This window comes from Hermetia illucens, chromosome 1 (genome assembly GCF_905115235.1).
Source record: "Hermetia illucens chromosome 1, iHerIll2.2.curated.20191125, whole genome shotgun sequence".
NCBI lineage: Eukaryota > Metazoa > Arthropoda > Insecta > Diptera > Stratiomyidae > Hermetia > Hermetia illucens.
In genome coordinates this window covers 138,791,344-138,807,486 of record NC_051849.1, presented here as the reverse complement: position 1 = coordinate 138,807,486, position 16,143 = coordinate 138,791,344, and the positions used below count along the sequence as shown (strand labels likewise).

At 38.8% G+C, this 16,143-nt stretch overlaps 1 protein-coding gene across 8 annotated transcripts in view; it reads left to right on the top strand.

Moving 5' to 3' along the window:
• Positions 1–16,143, top strand: part of LOC119646569 (GTPase-activating protein skywalker) — a 189,383-nt gene that overhangs the window by 96,066 nt on the left and 77,174 nt on the right. For 2 of the 8 annotated variants that reach the window (XM_038047052.1, XM_038047053.1), the window contains exon 1: positions 8,802–9,111. The exons of 2 other annotated variants lie outside the window; for them this stretch is intronic. The gene's annotated coding sequence lies outside the window, so the exon portion shown is untranslated. Of the gene's footprint in view, positions 1–8,801; positions 9,112–16,143 lie in introns of those variants that run through there. 4 more of the 8 variants (XM_038047054.1, XM_038047057.1, XM_038047058.1 and 1 more) reach the window with 4 other exon arrangements.

Genomic DNA, 16,143 nt, shown 5'->3' with positions numbered 1-16,143 from the left:
ATATGGCCTAATCGCCCAGTTTGACTGTCTATTCTTTACTCTATTAAAAATGTACCTTTCTTTCAATGGCTACGTCTACAGGGGATTCATAAACGTTCAAATTTGGATAACTTTTAAGGTTTTTACACTTTGACCATTTATTCCCTTGATTAGGCATTACCTTATTTCCAAAGGAAAAAATTTCAATTTCAATCAAGGGGCTAAATTTCATAGATATGAAGTGTCCTTGAAGGAAATATATTCTTTTTGTTGATTCCATGACCGGCGTTTCTACATCGTCGCTTTCTCGACGGAACCTTGAGCCGCATATTTGATTGCCTCTAAGTTAATTTTATATATTTTTTTATGAAAATCTTGAAAGTAGACCGAATTTGATTCAGCATATTACAGGGGTTCAAATATTCTGGTTTAATTTTCAATGGGAAATTGAACTACGAAAAGCTTCCATTATAAAGCACTATTATTCCATACTCCCTTATCTGTTATATTCAGAAAGCATTTTATAATTCGGAATGAATAAAGTGATAAGCGCGGTATAGTAATAAAACGATAGAAATCGTCACTTTCCTGCATATTTCAAAGAAGCTCCACAGGCTAATAAAACGTATTATCTGAATTCAGAAGCTTTGTGCTTGCAGTGTTTTTGCAAGCAACAAGGGATGTCGATAAAGTGAATATGATTGATAATAAAAGTAAACCTTTTGATATTGTGTTGTTTTTACTAACATTGATTACGCGGTTGTCAAATGCATTCAGTCTAAACATATTAATGATTCAATAAGTTTGCATACTCTAATGATTCAATAAGTTTGCATACTCTAATCTTTTCGAAACATATCTTGATGATTCTTTTGAAAAATAGAACCCACCACTCCTCCAAAGTAAATTTCTCCCTTATTACATCGTAGTTGTTGAGAGTGCGCTTTCTGTGTGACCTCGATCGTAAGTAACATTTCTGGAGACTCTTCTTCATAGCGCAGCAATCTACTTTATCTTAGATTTCCTATATCAATGCCTCCTATTGTGTTAATTATTATAAATACAGACAGGAGGAGAGGGAGACAGCTGCTTCGGATAACAACGTTTTTGGTTAACCCATGACTGTTTAAAAACGGCGTACGTAAGTGCTGTTAGGAAAATAAATATCATAAATAACCGTTGGCGCAACAATCCAATTGGATCAGGGCCTAGAAGTGTGTTAAAGCACTTCAATCAAGACTGTAATGGTACACTACAGGATTACAGAATCCTGTAGGAGGCAGTGTGCCCCTACAATATCTTGGTCTGTAAGTTCTTCGGACCCATGCCCAACAATCCTATCCTTCACGACATTTTTATTCAAGACTTCGCATTCAGGAATTGCATGAACCATGTCTGTCAAGTTTTCAAAACTTTCTGTTTCTCCTTCTTTCAGCCCGTCGTGTAGTTTTCTCCAGTGTTTTTGCAGGATTTAATTCTGAACTTTTTCCCAAGCTCCTGCACACCATGCTTCATGTTAACTAACTTTGGCGCTTCATTCATATCTCGTGTTTCGCAATCCTGCAGAATGATTTGCAAAAACAGTCCCCGATAGTGTTGTTTAAAAGTTTCTGTAACGCCCTGGTCGAGAGGCTGTATTAGGCTAGTGACATTTGCAGGAAGGATATCACCACTTTTTAATTCACTGGGATGTGAGGATGTGATTAATAAGATAGCTTTGATCAAGCTCTATGACTCGATAAAATCGTAAGTAGAGGGAAAAGGAAAGTGGACATCATTCATTGAAATGCTTCACAACCTGCAGTCAGGGTAACATGAAGAACGTCACCGATAATGAGAAAAAGTCTCGTTGACAAGATCGATCCTCCGACTCCGCTTACGGCTTCATATTCCTCTGAGATTTTATCTCGATGTATCATGTGATATTTTGCGCCGTCATATGTTGCTCGAATACCAACTATTCTTCTCTGAAGTGCCCATTCCGGGTAGAGAATTCCAGATACACTCGCATTCAAGGCAGGTGGCCTTCCCCAACTCCTTCCATTAATTGATAAAGATCTCAGATTCCCGCAATTTACGAATGAGTCGAAGCAACGATTCTGCAGAGACTGCAGGAACTGAACCGAACAGTTCCGCAGGGAGATCATCAAGGCCGGTGGCTTTTCTCGGCTTGAGTGCGTTTATAGCATAGATAATTTCGCTTCTGTTTGGACAAGCAGCCCCCATGCGCATGTTATTGTGACTTACCCTTGATGTGAAAAGAATTGAAACTTTATTTGATGGTACGAGTCGTAATGAATTATTGCTTCCATGTCTTCAGTTAATCTTCATTTTCGCAGAAAAGCCTACCGCAAACATTCCTCGTGGGACCGGGGAAAGCATTGTTCCGTGTTTGGAAAATTTTTGTTTTTCAGTTTTCATCCTGAATTTAATTATTTTGACTTATTAAGATGAAATGTTTAGGAGAATTTGTCTAATTTGAGTATGTTTTACTACTATCAATATTATCATATTTTATATTTTAGAAAAAATGCGTTATTTTCTCAATCCTTTGCTAAACGAGAGCTTTTTGCTCTCTGATATGATTATAGAGATTGATTGAACAGCATATAATTACCAGCAAAATCACGGTGATCAATTTCCCTCTCTGTAGGTACTCTAATATTTTGATATTATACCCAATTGGTAATATGCATATGATTTATAGTTCTATAAATTGATTGATTTATTGAAGAAAACCAGGCAAAGGCAAGGTGAGGTCCTTCAAGGCAGTACAGCTGTTAAACAAATTATAAACAATATCAATAACGTCGGGCACCGCCAAATCGCTTTATGTATGTATGTTATAAGTTGAACTTGAGGCTTCCTCGAATTTAATTACGGAACCTCACGACGATCTTATGGATAGATTTTTAAGGTTTTGTGTGAAACAAATGTCTGTCTGTCTGTCATATCCTATTAAATCCGAAATGGCAAGACTGCTTGTCACGAAATTTGGTAAAAACGTGTGGTTTGTGAATCTCTATACTTATAGAAAGTGGCGGCATTTTGTGTTGAGTCTGGGGCGGGTCTGGTGAAATGTAGGGCAGTGAGGGCTCATAATATGACCCCCAGAAAGTGTAACAGGTTTCTTTCTCAGAACCTATTCAACCGAAAATTACCGTGATGTATCTAGACTGAATCCAGTCCGTATTTTGCGGTTCAGAAATCTGCACAAAACAACAGACAAAGTTAGCAATAGTATATGATCATATTTCAGAAATTTTACCGGAAAGGGGTTTGCTGGAAGTACAAGATTTAACAGTGATATAAGGGATAACATAAGGCATGAAGCTTGTAAGACATCCAACTTTTATTAACAAAGAGGGGGTGGAACTTTTACATTTTATGTGAATTTCATGCATTCTAAAACGTGTATGACGTCATCATAACATATCAATTCGCCAATACCACGGCAAAGTGAGCTCAGATGAATGGGAGGTCGCAGGGAAACATTTCGTTTTAGTTTTTTAATCATTTACATATCAATATCAATTACTCGAGACAGACATAGGTATGTATTTATATCTATATGTGAATCAAGCTTTAGGTTAGTGCCTAATTCAGGTAGATATACAAGCGGTATTCAATATACGTACTTTATATGTACATATGTATACTTTTATCCACGAAGTAAATCGAAAATTTTTGTACAATCTATTTATGATATATACATGCATGTATAAGTATAATATTCGGTAGTAGGCAATGTTTGTTTGTTTAGGGTATATGTACGTATATCTTGTAGTTTGAAAAAAATATGAAGGATTATTTTAGGTTTTTAGCCAAATATGAATGGAAAAATGAAGCGCCAGCTTCCGGTATTCCGACTTGTTTATATTTTTATCGCTTTGATCAAGAATTGGAGGAAATTCAAGAAGACGATCAACCACTGATATAAAATTGATGGTCAGTTGAGATTTTTTTCAAAGAACTCCAGCTCAATCTTTATTCAGTGGTAAAAACTTAAACTTTATAGTAAAAAAAATGCTGAATTTGAAATGGAATATTTCGAAATTGATTTGGAAAAGTCTGCAAGGCTTCTGGACTTTATGAATTGTACACGAAACTTGAGTTTTGATAAGACCCAAAACAAATATAAACCTATGGTTAGGGGCTTTGGAGCTCCCTCCCTGGAAATAAATATCCGTCAAAGTGAATGTTTCTCGCTCTCTCATCGACGTTAAAAACATTTTTGGTTATAATCATCTTTAAGTGCATTAGGAAATTTTGCTGTTTCTTCATAATCAGGTCCAACTACTTGTCCATTTTTAAATCATGTTTGAAACTAGTTTCACAGTAAATTCGAAGGCTCTGTTGTCACTTTTGATACCACTGAGCAAACTCATCACTTTTTCTTAAGAGATTACACTTGAAATTGGTAAGTTTTTCGGGTTAAACGGTAGCTTTATCAATACAAATATATGATGGTTTATAAGTGTTCGTTAATTTTTCAAGCATTGTAAAGTGAGAAGACTTACATTAAAAAATCTTAAATCGGGTTATCCTTATAGTGTTCCATTGTCGCCTTTGCTTGGTAAAAAGTTCCAATGCATCAGTAAAACCGTGGAAAATATTGCAGGCTTTTATGATTTATGATCGAAATATGTGTCAATCTAAATGATTGTTGATGCCGATAGCCAGCTTTTTAATTGGAACTTTTATAGACGAATGCGAAGTGTAGATTTTTTATCGATATTTTTTTGTCGATACAGTACGGATCTGGACATTCGAAAAGTCAAGTGCTAAGGAAGATAAAACATAGGGGGAGTGTCTGACTACCTCTGCGGTATATTAATTTTGGACATCTATACAGAAAACATGAAAATTATCTATCAGCAGTTTTGGGATCAATTTCCACGACGATCAAACATTAATTACCGATTAAGCGCGTTTCTCCGCGTGGATGTGGACGAAGTGTCTGTTTCAATTATTTTCCCGCTTCTAGTCCTTCCAGGAATTATTTGTGACGCCTACGTGATTCACTGAAATGGATGTCAACTCCCTCGAGGATTTTTCTAGACGCCTGCCATCATCTAGTGTCCGCTCTAAGGCGACGCACAAGTCAGCAATCCTGCGGTAGTGAGTTCCTCTACATAGCATAGCCAGAGAAAGAGAAGAGTTTACACTTTCTTAAAATGTGACTGCTTATTAGAAGCATATCAACAAATATCTGGTCTCTAAACCGACGAAGTCCTTCATTCTAGATTGTGTTGGGCCAGAGTATCCCGAATGCCCGCAGGCAAGTGTTGGCGAAATCATTTAGTTTGCAAATAGCAGTGCAGAACACTGGCACGGATGCATTTTCGGACTTTATACAAAACATGGTGTTCAGTCCCGTCATATGCACAAACAACGGTTCCTAGATATATATCATAAATAGAGAAGCATCTTCTATAATCTGGTTATTAAAACTGTGTGATAACCTGTCAGACTGAGAACCTTGGTTTTGTTGACATTCATCATCTGTTTAACAAAAATGCCACGGTCCATTGAAGATCGTCAAATCGTTGGGGATCCTTTACACACTTTATTTGATACTTAACCTTGTTAATGATAATGTGGTGAGCTGTACCAATACTAACTTGAACTTTCCATTCAATCATTTTGATTGTTACATGGCGGCCAGCAAAAACACTGTCAGCAATTCTAATCTCGAGTGAGGGAGTTGAAACTTCAATTGCCGACTAGAACGATGTTTGCCAGACAACTTTTGAGCCGTTTTACCCACACTCCATGATTTATATAGCTTATACCGTATACTTTAGCCATTTTAGAGCATATTTCTGGTAGTTTTTCTGCTTCAGAGACTAAGAAACGAGTTACAGAACGTTGTTCAAACAATCTGAACTCGCCATGGTTATATAAATCCGTGAACCAAAAACCGAGAAAGAAAGTTTCTCTCCAATTGGTCCGATCGGCCATCAAGTGCATGGCAGGCTTAGGGCCCCTATATTCCTAAAAGAAAATTTAGATCAGCCTTGGCGGCTTAGGCCTGAAATTACTAGGCGATTTTAAACATCAATATAATTCTACTCTACTATGAATTATCATATATGTACAAAAGAAAGCAAATAACACCCAGTAACCACTTCGGTCACGCTGCTCCCCGGGCAGAGGCAGAGGTAGCGTCATCGATATATTAATTTTGAGATTTTGAGGTTAAAACAGGATCGTTTATCCATCAACTGATTAGAGTCCATTCCAGTGATCCGACTTAAAGTCCTAAACTTACTTTCAGACAATTATTTTCTTTAGACCAGATCCTTGAAAATTGACTTCAGTCGTGGTGCACACGCGGCACTTCCCGACGTTTGTCGAGGCGTCAGTACTTATGCTCGTTGATTTGCTCCCACATATTTGTAGAGATCTTAGGGCGTTTCGTCAGGACGAGCTGGCAGCTTCACTTATACCAATGAAAAGAGCACTGGCAGCCCAATGCCCATTAATATTCTCTCTCTTCTGCAATTAAAAAGGTAATTCTTCCAGCGCCAAACGACAGTCGCATAACGAAGTCGGGTCAAGGCTCTCTACTCATGCGAGTAGATGCGAAGAAGATAAGGTACCCATGCAGAAGACTGCTTCCAAATCTATGTATTACTGACCGCAATTAGGAAAGTCTATAAGGGCAATATCTATGGTAGAAAAAGAAGACGAGGCAGACCCTGCCTAAGATGGAGCGATGGCGTAGGCCGGGACGCCAGACAGCTTTTGCGGATATAGAATTGGTGGACCTAGGCGCAAAACCGGGATGTCTGGAGTTCCTTATTAAGGCAGGCCTAGACCGGATACCGGTTGTTGCGCCGTTGATGATGATGATGAATATGGTTGAAACCCAACTCAACTGTTTTGGGTATGGATCGAATCAATTTCTAGTCAAAATAGGCCGATGTAGTGACAGTCCAACATGCTCCCACTAGAATTAAAGTTATATTATTTAAATTCTAAGTATAATTGTGTTGGGCCCGTATTAAGAATCTATTCCTTCATGAAAAACTTCTGGCAACCAGTTGTAACAAAAAAAGAAGAGGCTTCTTATCGGTGAAATTATAGTACTGGGAGACTTGGTTTCTTGGACTTGGTGGCCACATCAATAACAGTGAATCGCTTTCCTGTCGGCGATATAATGCTTAAAGATACTGACACCGGAATCAAAAAATGCACCCTTCAAATTCAACGTGAAATGTTTAACTGATTCATCATCATCATCAACGGCGCAACAACCGGTATCCGGTCTAGGCCTGCCTTAATAAGGAACTCCAGACATTCCGGTTTTGCGCCGAGGTCCTCCAATTCGATATCCCTAAAAGCTGTCTGGCGTCCTGGCCCACGCCATCGCTCCATCTTAGGCAGGGTCTGCCTCGTCCTCTTTTCCTACCATAGATATTGCCCTTATAGACTTTCCGGGTGGGATCATCTTCATCCATACGGATTAAGTGACCCGCCCACCGTAACCTATTGAGCCGGATTTTATCCACAACCGGACGGTCATGGTATCGCTCATAGATTTCGTCATTGTGTAGGCTACGGAATCGTCCATCCTCATGTAGGGGGGCCAAAAATTCTTCGGAGGATTCTTCTCTCGAACGCGGCCAAGAGTTCGCAATTTTTCTTGATAAGAACCCAAGTTTCCGAGGAATACATGAGGACTGGCAAGATCATAGTCTTGTACAGTAAGAGCTTTGACCCTATGGTGAGACGTTTCGAGCGGAACAGTCTTTGTAAGCTGAAATAGGCTCTGTTAGCTGACAACAACCGTGCGCGGATTTCATCATCGTAGTTGTTATCGGTTGTGATTTTCGACCCTAGATAGGAGAAATTGTCAACGGTCTCAAAGTTGTATTCTCCTATCCTTATTCTTGTTCGTGTTTGTGTTTGACCAGTGCGGTTTGATGTTGTTCTGATTCGCTTATGATTTATGAGTACATCATTTTCGTTCGACATGGATCAGGTTGCTGGCCAATAGTCGAGATATAAACGTGTAATTGATTACCTTTACCACATTTTTGCAGGTCTAAGAAGATATATTTGCAAGGAGTGACATGATGTTAATGATGAGCTGGACCATGTGACAGTTGAGGAGACATGTAAACTTATTGCAAAGTCCTGACAATTTCAATCAACACGGATGGACCTCATGTAATTGGGCCGCCATGGAACCTTTAAATCCTTACAGCAACTATGTATGCGTGTATAACGTATTGTATCAATATTGAAGCCGAATATGTAACCACTTGGATGATTTACAATTTAGTTATTTGTTTTTGGAAATGTTTCCATCGCGCGCCTCCATATTGTTTCCCTGCTCTTATATGCAGGCTGTGCTGACCTCATTACACACACATATGTACCTCACAGCGTATGGATAAAAATAAATTTGATTTTTTCGCTCAGTTGATATTGCTGAGGATCAGCTTTGATCTTCGTGCCAATTTCCATGCCTCCAGCGCTTCCAAAACTCACGTGATAACCGATAATACAAATCAATTGATCTGATCTAGTAATTCACAAGTTCCATAAATACAACCTCGAAAATTGATTAGATAAATTGACTTCCGATATTCTGTGCCAACACCCCTAATGTATGTTGTCATTACACATTGCAACCCCTGCTTGCATTCGCCCCATAGCAGAGTGTGAGCTTTATTCCGATAAACTTGACTAAAAACTTGAATCGTAAGCTCCTAGCCTATCGCTTTCCAACTAGATCGGCACCTTAGCGTGTTCTAAAATTTATGGACTATCTCGCTCCAATGATAACCTGTTATAGTCCAACCGCGAAAAAAAGTACCCAGTTCTAGCATTACGGCCGTAAGATACATTTCAAATATCCAAACTCCCTTGGTCGCTGTCCAATCACTTATCGAAGTTTATCTGAAGTCGGTCGTTAGGTTCTTTTTGCGCGCCCAAGATCCGCTTGCAATACAGGGGATAGTGTAGTATCGGTTTCGAGTTTCCTGCGGCTAGAACTATGCTTACGCTACCCCCTGCTGAGGAAAGTAGCAGAGTTAATTTTGCCGAGGAATTAGGAGAGTGACGTATGTTTTGAAGCGGATAGTGTAATATATCCAATAGAAGTGGTGGAAATTACAAGTGAATATCGTTCACATGATCGCTAGTGTAACTGATATAGCAAATGCAAAGTTGTTTATGTATGCACGTGATAGTTGCCACAATTTTGTCTATAAACTAGTGGAATCGGTGAAAATTTATATAATCGCAAGATCGACATCTATTTTATGGTATATGCTTGTTGCAGACCCGACGGTATCAAGTGATGGACAGTTCGAACGATCGCTATCAGATATGGGGAACTCCGAACAGTAGAAACATTCATTGATATTTCATTTTATTTCCCACAACTGCATTCAGCAGGGGAGCTACATTGGCATGCCAATCCATTAAAAATAGATTGGTATTTTGAAGCAACGAGACAGTTTCTGACACTCAATTGACGCTATATTTTGCGATTAAAAAAGGTGACATGTAATGCCTTTTGATCAATTTAAAGCAAATAATAGTCCATCGAACCGGATCAAAATCAACATTCACTTGCAAGTTAGCCGATGTAGTGGGAACCGTGCAGACAATACAATTTTTAAAACTACAAAACTCTTAAAGTTTCATGAAGTTATGGGATATGACGTACTTCCTGGTGTTGTTGGCCATAGTTCGCTTTCCTTGTTGAAAGTAGAATTCCAAAAGGAAGCAAGATTGCCGAAAAGTAAAACGAACATTTGTTCTATATTTTGTCGCAGAGCTACCTCCCAATGAGTGGAGTCGAACCTTTTGATTTTCCAGTCAAATTAAATTTATCAGAAGATCTCGTTATTTATTGTAGTCTCTAAGTGTAATTTTGCTGGGAAAGAACCTTTACTTTGTGAAAATAGTTCGTTAAGGATATTGCCATGCATACGTCAAACAGTTTGGACTCTGTTACGTTGAGCCTCACGATGAAAATGTTAATGAGCTTTTTATAAGGACAGCATTTAGGGTTACTACTACCTTGTCACATCTTGAAAGCTGAAGTTTTTCTCTTCAATTTCTATCTCCTTTCCCTTTGAACCTCGATCAATTCCACCGAGATACTTACACTTTACATATGAGAGGCTTTCATTGTTCATAAAAATCAAAGACAATCTCTGTACAAATCTTCCGTTCGTTCCGTTGGTTTTCTTGGAAAGTGATACAAGATACCAAAATCTTTAACATTTCCACACTTTTCTAATAGAGTGGCGGCGATCGCATTATTATTTGATCCAAACCTTTTCCTTAGCCTCGTTCTTAAATCATCATCTAGGTAGGCTCATCATTTGTTTCGGTCGGCCTTTGGGCCGTTTCTTTCACGCAAATTGCATCGGCAATGCCTCTTTTACGACTTCTTCACTATGGTTGCAACACTATATTGATCACCGATGTCCTCATTTCGAATGTGATCATAGCATGTTATGTTATTGATCCAATGCAACATTTTCGCTTCCATTATCACGAAGCGGCGTTCATTGCCTTTGGTATCCGGCCAACACTCGGAACCATAGAGCATGAGAGGATGGACTCTAGATGTTTATTAATGCGCGGATTACAAAGGATGCTACTTGTAGAGTGTGATCTATCTACCTAATCGTGGTACATCAAATCAAAAATGTAGGGATGGCATTTTCCACCAGCTTGCTAGGAATCAGTCGAAACAAACCAAATGTGACATCTTTCTACCTAGCACACCACCCCATTTATAATACTGGGTTGGGGGAAAAGAAATGTCGTATTTTGTCAGTAGATGGCGATACTTAACCATGCCTTGTGTTGTACTTATCGCATCGGGTCATACTATACGGCGATTTAAAGACAACAATCTACGGTACAAGTGTCTCTTTGACAGTGTTGTGATCGTACCTTTCAGTCTCAAGTTATAGCGCGTCAAAGTTGGAAGAAAGGAAGAAATTCGTCATATTTTATGTTTTTACTACCTGAAAGGTAAAAATGGATGGGTGGATTTCGAAGATACACCCCGTACTGGTAGGCCAATCATCATAGAAACCGATAAAATCCTCGAAATCATCCAAGTAGACCGGCATGTGAGCATTCGCTCGATTGGCCAGGTTCGGATTGAGGGCCAGGGAGATTTCGCTGTGTGTTTGGTGGGATTGGAAGGGAATCATCCACTGTGGGCTGCTCAACTATGGCCAGACCCTCAATTCGATCCTCTACTGTGAGCAACTCGACCATTTGAAGCAGGCGATTGACCAGAAGCGGGCAGAATCGGTCAATAAGAATGATGTTGTGTTCCACCAGGATAACGGTCGGCCTCACACATCTTTGATGACTCCCAGCAGCTACGGGAGCTCGGATGGGATCTCCTATCGCACCTACCATATAGTCTGGACCTGGCATCAAGTGATTACCATCTTTTCGGGTCCATGCAAAACGCTCTTGGTGCTACTAAGTTGGCCTCAAAAGAGGCTTGCGAAAACTGGCTGTCTGAGTTTCTTGTGAATAAGGAGGGGGGTTTTATAAGAGGGGGATAATAAAGTTGTCTTCTAAATGGCAACAAGTTTGCGAACAAAACGGTGCATATTTGATTCAAATCGGATAATTCTAAGTATGTTAAATAAAGCGTCAAATTTCGATGACAAATACGACATTTCTTTTCCCCAACCCAATATTTTGCTCCCCCACGGGTATGGACCCTAGCTAGAAAATTACCATTCTAGGGGTGTTCAAAGTTATATGTAGTGTGATATCAACATTATGTTTAGCATAATTCAGTATTCCATGATGAAGTTTGTATTTACGCGGTAAAATTTTCGCCCATTTATTATGGTGAGCAAACCGTGTAAACATGCGTTTTTGGAGACACCACAAGGAAGTAACATATTTTTTCCGCCACTTCCTGTCGACATATTATCCCCGAAAACCGTCGTGTAATCCTTAGCTACCATCCATCTGGAGTCGAGGGAGACGCATAGCCCATAGCCACTGCCACTGTAGTTCATTGTACTGTGGAAAATTCCAAATTCGTTTGCCTATCCGTTAGTGAACATGATGTTGCCCGCTGCAGCTAAAGTACATCGGCATCAAAGATCTGTCGTGTGAACTGTCCATAAACCGGGGGTGTTCCGTGTTATAATAATCCTATTCTGAACATATATCCAACTCGGCTTATTGTCAGTCAAAATGTCCGTAATACTTTTACACATCCTCAAGCTTTCCAACAAAATAAATTTTGCAGTACGTTTCTTTCGTTCTGATAGGAAAGTCTTGATGTGTCTTGGAGCATTCAGTCTTTATAACTTGTCCTTATGAACAGTCTATTCTCAGTTTTTGATAACAGCGTCTGCCACCGCTATTAGCACTCCAATTGCTGGTTCCAGGTTCGAAGGCATCCGAAATTTTCCTTTACGTCACAGTGACCAGATATCCAAAATAATTATTCCATACTAGCTGACCTGACAGACTTCGTACTGCCTCAACCGATAAATAAAAGACCTAAACTTTTGTATAAAATAATTTTAAAAATAAACGAATCCGTATTTAATAAAAAAGCATATTGTGAAGCATTCCGTCTGCGGATTCGATCAATTTCATTATGTCGTGATTGCTGTTGTTGTTTTTGATGTGCACGAACTCGTTGCATTCTAACCCTATCTACTACATTATCACTCACTAAATAACGCAATTCTGACATAGCAATACGACTATTTTCTTGATCTGTCTCTCTCTAGTCATCAGTGCGGTTAGCACGTGAGGTAGCTCTTCGCACATTTGATTGACTGCGGCGACCTAAGTCAGCTCGTCTTCTCCTCGGCATCGTAAATTGTAAATAATGAAAGTGAGAAAATTTTTCGCTCGCTTAGCAGTAAAGTGTCACAATCACAAAATATAAAAAAAAAGAGCACATTACCTGGAATGTCACTATCGCAAAGGATCCCCAAAGTAAAGAAAGTTCTCGCGCACTCGCGTAACGCAATATCGTAATACTTCTTTCCGTGTTCTAAAGTGCAACAGGATGGATTGACATATTAGTTGGTTGTCAAATCTAATGTCAAATATTATCGTTGCGTTCAGAAATTTAATTTGTAACAAAACTAGTTGAGGTCTAGGTAGTCTAGTTTGGTCTTGAAATATTTATGGAAATTCAGAGAAGTTTTAAACAGTGAGAAACAAAAATACTAAAAACAGAAATTCTATTTTCCAATACAACATGTTCGGAGCTGTGAAACATTTGATATCTTTTGTCTTTTTAGAAATAAAGATTGTCACTTGGTTGTCAAATATTTCTAGTTGCGTTAAAAAATTTGTCCGTTTCATAGCTGTAATATGAGTGAGTGATTGAACTCTATTGAATATTAATAAAGTTCAAATTGACTCTAAATTTTATTTAGAAGAAAATGTTTATATGGGAAGAAGAAAAGTGCTGTTTTTAGGGTTTTACTGGCAATTATTCGAATTTTTCTCACCTTTTAAACCTTCCCTAGACCTTCACGGACATTTCAAAACCAAGATAAGATAAATCCGTTCAGCCGTTCTCGAGTTTTAGCGAGACTAACGAACAGCAATTCATTTTTATATATAAGATTGAATATATATAGAGTAAAAACGCTTCAGGGTTGGGATAGTATTTTCAATGGCATGGCGTAGCCTGCAATGAAATTAATGCTATAGTGCGGCTTTACAGAAGCGAAGGCGCGCTACCATTAAATGGTGATCACTTTCGGGTCGATCTAGCGTTCCATTTGTTACCTATATTTAGAGGGCAATTGTGAAATGTATTACATCACGATAAGGTGGCCTGATTGGACGCTCATTGCCTTACAGAACGCTTCAAAATACCAAGATGAGAGAATGTGTTAGCCGATTGGCCCAATAAAATAAACCCCTTATAGATTCATCGTCGACACAAGGGCGGACAACCGGTATCGTGTTAAAGTAGTCCAGTTTGTCCTAACAAATTTCCTCTTCTTCACAGTCCACGTAGATAATATCATGGTCTTGTACAGTAAGAACTGATGGAGAGACATTTTGATAGGCTAAAGTAGGTTATGTTTTATTGGGGGTATTGAACTGGCCTCGTAGATTGGTCTCATGGCAGGGTACAAAGTTTTATCCTCCTATCCTAGCTATCTGGTAATCATTATCAAAACAGTCATTTCGATCGTCTTTTCCGATTGGTCCCAGAGTTGTTCACTGCCTTAATAATGTTAGTCTTCGAAGTATTTAAAGATTTCGTTTATTGTAATAGCTTCATTTGTATGGTAATATATCTTCCTTTATTTTAACCCGATATATGCGACTGTTATCCTTGGCTGTCCATTTTGTACTCAGGTTCGTCATGTTCAAGACGTCCAGGCGTTCGATTAACACATAGTCAATTTAATTGGAAGTAACCATGTCTTTAGATAAGCAGGTAATCTTGTGGATACTTTTTTACACAAACCGACTACTCCCAACGATCGTTTTTCGCGACCCTGTTAATCTATTATTGATGTTACTCGTATAGGCTCATTCCCCATTTTGCTGTTGAAACATAATTTTTGCTGTCATACCTGAGGCAGGTATCACGGGTTCATTCTTCCGCCAAAAGGGCTCCTTGTTATCAGGGGTACTTTCTTCCGCATTAAATTGAAGGATTGATGAGGCTATATAACAAAATTTACCTCGCACTCGAATTGCACAGCCTTTCATTTATTTTATTAAAAATAATGACAGCAGGCTTTATTTGTTTGCTTCTTTAAAGAGTTTGAATCTTACGAATGAGGTTGCCACCATGAAGACGTCTTGATAAGGCTTCACTGGCAGAACGGACGTCTTTCTTAGCAGGGGGTTGCTAGCTGTAAGAAATTACTATAAAAAATCCAAAAGTTTTGGTCGGAATCTTGGCATTACTTGAGCGTTGAGGGCTACGCCTTTCGCATCACTCGTCATCATCCTCAATCTGCTTCATTTCACATTGAGGTGAAACGGAAAAGACCCAATTATGCATACAGGATTGGTACAATTAGGTAGAAATATTTACCAAACTTGAGTTGAACATTAAAATCATTATGAGAAATGAAAAAAAATCACTGGAAATTAGAAGACTACATTTAAGAAAGTAGGTGATATGAACTTCACTGATTTGTGACATTTTAGGGAAATATATTTCCATTTTCTGGAGACCTGTACTACAACTACACGCAGGTGTTAACTGTGTTTTGTATCATCATCGAATGTTGGGCACTTTTAAGAGCTTTTGAACTGCTGTACTTCGTTCAATAGCAAAGTCACTTTGAATGTGATGACCTTTGGTTGATTTTTCATAAAAAACAAAAATCAGTCACAAATTTCGACTGATTTGCATTATCATGCAACAAGCGTCATCTTCCTTGATAACGACATTGTGACCAAACACGCTGCATCAAACTGCTCATACGCATGCAGTGAATGACATCATTTTATGCTGCTTTTAAGGGGGATTCTTTAACGTTCAGAAGGAGTTATATAATTTTTCTCCAATATACTCATGTAAGGTATCAAATGATTGGTTTCGATAGCGTTCCGAGCAGGTTGCACTTTTGATAGTAGTGCAAGAGAGAGGAGGGATCACTTTATGCTTCTCTCTGCTATAAGCTCTTCATTTGCATATCATTAAACATGATGATAATAAACCTGAAGCACAGTCTAATTGAACATAAATTGGAAAAAATAACGACAACAACTCAGATACAATGTGGAGGCATAAACTCCACTAAGGAGTGAACTGAGACATACGATTATACTTTATAAATTTACTGCCGATACTTTTAAGTTTACTCAAAAAGTGCAAAGTTTTACAATAATATAGACCATAACATAAGGCACCATATTGGAAAGTTCGGTCGAAATCGTACTATTATTAGCAGAGTTATAGAAGGGGCCAGTGTTGGGCCGACTACTAGATTTCGTCGTTATGTTATGTAGACTACGGAATCCTCCATTCTCATGTAAGGGGCCAAAAATTCTTCGGAGGATTCTTCTCTCAAACGCGGCCAAGAGTTTGCAATTTTTCTTGCTAAGAACCCAAGTCTCCGAGGAATGAGGACGGGCAAGATCATAGTCTTGTACAGTAGGAGCTTTGGAGCTGTGGTGAGGCGTTTCGAGCGGAACAGT